Genomic DNA, 6,655 nt, shown 5'->3' with positions numbered 1-6,655 from the left:
CCCATCAAATTTCTATATTTACCCAAGTTCTACAGTAATTATGAAAGTGTGGTATTGATAAGGTAAAGAACATGCATATTTTCTAAACAATATAGTCTAAGAGAAGCAAACATTTCTGTACAGCACAAGATAGTCAATATTTTTGCTTTTGTAGCCACATAGAATTTCTTTTGCGTATTCTTTTGTTATTCTTGTGTTTTTGGTTTAACACTACCTTTAAAAGGGAAAAAACAAACAAACAAACAAACAAAACATTCTTAACCTGTGGCTCACAAAAAACAGGTTGCCAGGCCAGATTCAACCATGTGTTTCTAAACCTAATATAGAGTCCAGAAATAGGTACAGGCATGCACGATCATTTAATTTCAGAAAAGTGTTAATGTAATTCATTTAAAAAAGTAGTTTTTTCTACAAATACTTCTTCATTCTCTAACGTAGAGTAAGCTTACTTCTATATTAAACTTGGGAATAGCTCCAACAGTATCAGTGTTTTTGTTTTTTACTTGTATCTTCAACGGACTGTGTGTTTTACTTCATTTAGGGCTTCACTGCATTTTGTTTTTAAATCACATAGTTGCATTTATTGTTAAGATAGCATTTTTCCTAGTTGAATGGAATTTATTCCTTTTACCCATGTAAAGAATAAATAAAATAATATTTTCACTTTTTGCAAAATCTTTAATGTTTTGAAACAAGAGGAAAGAGTTGTATGATAGCAGTAATTTCTTACGATTATCCTGACCATATTGAATTTTTATCTCCTATAAAATAATCACAGGTTTGAGTTGCAGACATTGTTATTACCTATAGATCTTACAATTAAAGGTACTGGACATGTGTCACATAATATAAAATACTACATACATTCTAAAGATATGTTGCCTATTTGAGTGAGGAGTAATAATAATAATAACTTCCACTCAAATATATACTTATTAAGCAAAATAAAGGAAACTGTCACAAATTTGTAGTTAAACTTACCTTAAATCACAAATATATTGTCTATCCATTAATTGTAAAAGGTAGATATAATTTCTTTAAAAGCCCACATAAAATTGTTTTGTAAATATTTTTCAGGTGACTATTTTGGATTTGGGAGATTCACTAACTTTTGTAATATTGTGATTTCTGTTATATTAGTTATTTTAAGATAACATGCTATCTCATGATTATTATAAATTTCCTTTATTCTTATGTGTCAAAGAAAATTTGTAAAAGACATATCACTAGAGTATTTTAATAAATATCAAATACATGTAGCATGTAAAACAGATAGTACAATAATTCAATGAAAAAACAATGTCGTGCAATTTTAAAAACATCTTTTTAGACAACCACACTTAAACCCATATGACAACTTTGCCTTTCTTAAAATTTCTTTTAATAAAAAGTAAAATTCAAATGTATGAGAAAATGTTTGTCTCAATACGTGGGCCTTGCCAAAAAATTGAAAATAGAAATGACTGAAATATCATTAATTAGAATGAATCTCCAGTTTTCCCAAACCGTGCCTCTAACGATAATGAGAGGGAGATTGTATACCAGCAGGAAGGTGATAATGAGCCGATGGCTACTTAGGGGTACAAATGAGATCAGGGTTCATGAGACACAAGTAATAAGTGATGACTAATTCTCCCTGCAAGCAACCAAGGAATATTCCAAGTCAAGTAGTTATGCAAATAGGAAAAAAATAAAGATCTGTACAAATGTTACTTATAAGGTCTGATGTTTCCCAATGTGTTTTTTATGTACACTCACTTCTGTTTGCTATTATTTCCCAAATTTGACTGAAACACCTCTACAGTGATAAGCTGCTACTTTCCTTTCCTTTCTTATAATGTCAACATTTTAAGTGAAGAAAAAAAGGCCATAGAAACATAGCAAGCAAAACATTCTATAATTTCATGAAGCCCATTGATAGGAATCAAGACAAGGTGAGGGATAAGATAGCATCTCTGTGTAGGACTAAATCTACCCTCCCTATAACATTTCCTGTGTGTGAATTTGTGTAACAGATTTCTCTGTGTATTTTCTCATCTAGGAAGTCACAGTGATAATTGTATACAACTCAGGTTTGTGTGAGAATTATGAGTGCAAATGCATGGAAAATTCTCAGTAGTGTCATGCTCAAGAAAATATCTCCTATTTTGATTGTTATATTTACCATTAATAATATGCTTATTGATTTTCTTACTACTGTTTTGCTTTTGAAGTTAAACTATGGAGTAAGGCCAACATGATAGATAAAATAAGATCCAATAATATCGTCGGTTTATTACAGTAAACTTCTTTAATAAATTCTATGGTCACAAAGGTTATGGTTTCCACTGTAACTGAGCCATTCTGGTGTACTTATTACAAGCAACACTAATTGAAATATTTAAAATAATCACAAGAAATTTGTAACGGATGCTTCAGATGGAAGGATTCTCAGGGATATTTGTTCCCAAGCTATATGTTAAATATTTAGGGTTTCAAGGTCAATACTTCATTGAAAGAAGTTTGGGAGAAAAGAATATATGAAAAACTTACTCTGGAGACTTACATGTGGGATAATATCACCTGGAGATTCTCCTAGTGTAAATGATCTTTTCCCACACTCTTTTATTTTTTTTACTGCTTCTATGTTTCTGGGATAAATGGAAATTTATTGTTGACACCAACAATTAACATCATGATGATATTGCCTGGAAGAAACTAATGTAGAAGCTTGATAGGAAAAAAAAAAATGATGCTGGCAATATATGGGCTGACAAGGTACAGAACTGTATGTGAAGTAATAGTTATAAAGAATTTAAATAGTAATACATAATGCATGGGGAAAGATTATGTAAATCTTATCATATTTGCTATTTCCCTATAAAGGTATTCAATATCTTTTTTTATTTTTATTTTTTTACATTTATTTATTTTTGATAGAGAGTGACAGAGCACAAGTTGGGGAGGGGCAGAGAGAGAGGGAGACACAGAATCCAAAACAGGCTCCAGGCTCAGAGCTGTCAACACAGAGCCCCACGCAGGGCTCAAACCCACAAACCGCGAGATCATGACCTGAGCCTAAGTTGGACGCTTAACTGACTCTGCCACCCAGGCGCCCCAAAAGTATTCAATATCTTATTTGATGATTCCAATTGATAAATTAGGTGTGGTTCAAATAAAAGTGAGTTTAACTTTGGGAAGATAGGCACTTGCATTGTACAATGTAAGAAAATGTGGTTGCCAAAAGAAAAATGCCGAGCAGCCATATCAGTCAAGCGACAGTTAACATGGATTTATCTCTCACATTTTGATTCTGCATGTTTTCTATTGATGTATTTAGTATTCATGCAGAGACCTTGAAAAATGATTCATTTTTGCTGATGGATGTAGGGGGTGGAACTGCATCATTGCACAGAAAATGCATTAACTGATATGATAACATAGTCATAAATGTAATAGGATTCATTACTACCAAGGAGTAGCACTGTGATGCCTATAAACTTTTCCCCTGATTTTATAATGTGTACCAAATAGAAATTCCACCAAGATTTTAAGCCTATAGGGGTTTACGTTATAGTCAGTAAATAAACTGAAATTAATCATCTTAAATGCAGAGAATTAGTTTTGTTCTACAGAATATATTTTTTGTATGATTAAGATGGGAAACAAAGCAAAGTGTATGTATATATAAACACATACATCTATTAACTACCTATAGCCAAACACCCATACGATATTTTGTTTGGCTCACAATTGTTAATGTTCCGTTGGGAAACTCTGCCCTACATTAAGATCCTATGATCAGCTACATTTCAAAGGATTCTCCAGAGAAAAAGAGTATATATATATATCTTTATATTATATTAATTATGTTATATTATATTATATTATATTATATTATATTATATATGTATATATTATATATACATCATATATACATATATCATATGTATATCATATATATCAATAAACACATATCAATATGTATCAATGCATTTCATCATATACCAATTTCTATGTCTATCCATCATCTATCTATCAATTGTCTATCTACCTATCATCTGTCTATACTGAGAGAGAGAGAGGGAGGGAGTGAGAGAAAGACTTCTTATGAGAAATCATCTCATGTGATTACTGAAGCTGAGAACTCCCACCATCTTCAAGTGTACAAGCTAAAGACCCCGGAAAGCCAATGATAATTATTAAAAATAATTCAGCCCGAGCGTGAAAGCCTGAGAACCAGGAGAGCCAATGGCATGAATCCCATTCTAAGGACTGGAGAAGATGAGAGACGATATTCCAGGTCAATCAGTGAGGCAGGAAAAGAGAGATGGATTTCTCCTTCCTTGTTATTTTTTGTAGTTAGGCCTTCAACAGATTAGTTGAGGTCCCTTCCACGTACTGGGGATGGCATGCTACTTTACTAAATTCACTGATCCAAACCCTAATCTCATCCAGAAAAAAAGTCATAGACACACCCAGAAATAATGGTATTCTGGGCACCCCAAGGCCAGTCTTATCGGACATAAAACCAACTGCCATGCCAGCTATACTAATCTCTAGAAGATTAAAGAATTCGTAGACTCCCCCACATTTTGATCTCACATCTTGGCTTATACATGACTTCTTCCATAAAGATTTTCTTTTTTCCTTGAAATTTTACTATTTATTCATCAATCCTACATTATTCCATAGGCGTTATGAGATATTATCTTGATTTTACTCTATTTTGTTTTCCTGCTTGCTTATCTGTATTATCCGAGAGCATGCAAGCCCATTGGTGGAAACAGTGAGTACGGAAATGATGACAGCTAACATTTGCTGACAGGTTACTTTGTGCATATCATCACTCAATAATCTTACACTAAAACATGTTACAAAAGGATAACTTGGATTTCTATTCAGATCTAATATTTACTCTTACACCTTTAATGGATTCCGATTTTCACATAGTGTTAGGGTTTGTCAATTCTACTTGATAGAATCTTTACATCCTTCTATTGTGTTGTAATGTTACCAGACTCCAATAGAAAGTATTTCAAACCAGCAATTTAGTAATTTTCACCAATTCTTGAATAGGTCAAAAGATCTTTTTATTTATTTATTTTTCATTTTTATTCTTTTTGGCTGGGTACAGTGTACTTTATTGATGGTACAAGACAAGGTAGGGCCCCCCGAGCCCCTCCACTTCTGCAAGGGGTCTGATATGGAAACTGTTTTAGAGATCACAAGACTCACAGTGTTGGGGGATGAGTTAGGGAAGGACACCTCAGCAGCTAAGGGCCTCTGTCTTCACCTTGCTCTCGCTGAGGCTGGTGGTCTAGGGGGCTCTTACTCCTTGGAAGTCATATGGACCATATGGTCTACCACCTGGTTGCTGTAGCAAAATTCATTGTCATATCAGGGAATGGACCTGACACAGTGGTCACTGAGAGCAATGCCAGCACCAGGATCAAAGGTGGAAGAGTGGATGTTGCTGTTAAAGTCACAAGAGACAACCTGGTCCTCAGCAGAGCCCAGCATGCCCTTGAGGGGGCCTTCTGATGCCTGCTTCACCACCTTCTTGATGTCATTGTATTGGCAGCTTTCTCCAGGTGGTAGGTCAGATCCATGACTGACATGATGGGGTGGGGACATGGAAGGCCATGTCATTGAGTTTCCCATTCAGCTCAGGGATGACCTTGCCTATAGGTTTGGAGACACCAGTAGAAGTTGGGATGATGTTCTGGGTAGCCCCTCAGCCATCAATCCACAGCTTCTTAGAGGGACCATCTGAGGGTCTTCTGGATGGCAGTGATCGCATGGACTGTGGTCATGAGTCCCTCTACCATGCCAAAATTGTCATGGATGACCTTAGCCAGAAGGACCAAGCAGTTGGTGGTGCAGGAGGCATACTGACCATTCTTGAGGGTGTTCTGATACTTCTCATGGTTCACACCCATCACAAACATGGGGGCATCAGCAAAAGGGGCAGAGATGATGACCCATTGGGCCCCACCCTTCAAGTGAGCCCCAGGCTTCTCCCTGGTGGTGAAGACCCCAGTAGACTCCACAGGATGTTCAGCGCCAATGTCACCCCATATGGTGTTGGTGGAATGTTGCTCCTGGCAGACAAAGATGGGCTTCATTGATGATAGATTTCCTATTTTCAGCCTTGACTGTGCCTTTGAATTTGCTGTGGGTGGAATCATACCAGAACCTATGTACCATGTAGGTGAGGTCAATGAAGGGGTCATTGATGATGACAATATCCCCTTTGCCAGAGTTAAAAGCAGCCCTGGTGACTAGGGACCCAATATGGTTGAATCCATTTACTCCAACCTTCACTATTGTGTCTCAGGGACACGGCTGGCACTGCACCAGGAGATGCAGCTATCTGTCCAACTGGGAAGGGTGCAGAGCCAGAAGATCTTTTTAAATAGCCCTTCAGGACTCCTGGGTGGCTCAGTCATTAAGTATATGACTTTGGCTGAGGTCATGATCTCACAGTTTGTGAGTTCGAGTCCCACATCGGGTGAGCATGAGCCCCGCTTTGGGAAAAACATGAGTCCAGTGTGGGCCCCGCCTCTCTTTCTCTCTCTCTCTCTGTCCTCACTCGCTTGCACCCTCTCTCTCAAAAAAAAAAAAAAAAAAAAAAAAAAATTAGCCCTTCAAATGCAAGTCTCTAATCTGCTGG

General features: G+C 36.4%; 1 pseudogene; it reads right to left on the bottom strand.

The window, feature by feature from the left end:
• Window positions 1–5,171: 5,171 nt before the first annotated feature.
• Window positions 5,172–6,283, bottom strand: LOC132665029 (glyceraldehyde-3-phosphate dehydrogenase-like; annotated as a pseudogene).
• Window positions 6,284–6,655: the final 372 nt, after the last annotated feature.

This window comes from Panthera onca, chromosome D3 (genome assembly GCF_046562875.1).
Source record: "Panthera onca isolate mPanOnc1 chromosome D3, mPanOnc1 haplotype 2, whole genome shotgun sequence".
In the NCBI taxonomy this organism is placed as follows: domain Eukaryota; kingdom Metazoa; phylum Chordata; class Mammalia; order Carnivora; family Felidae; genus Panthera; species Panthera onca.
This window is presented reverse-complemented; position numbering and strand designations above follow the sequence as displayed.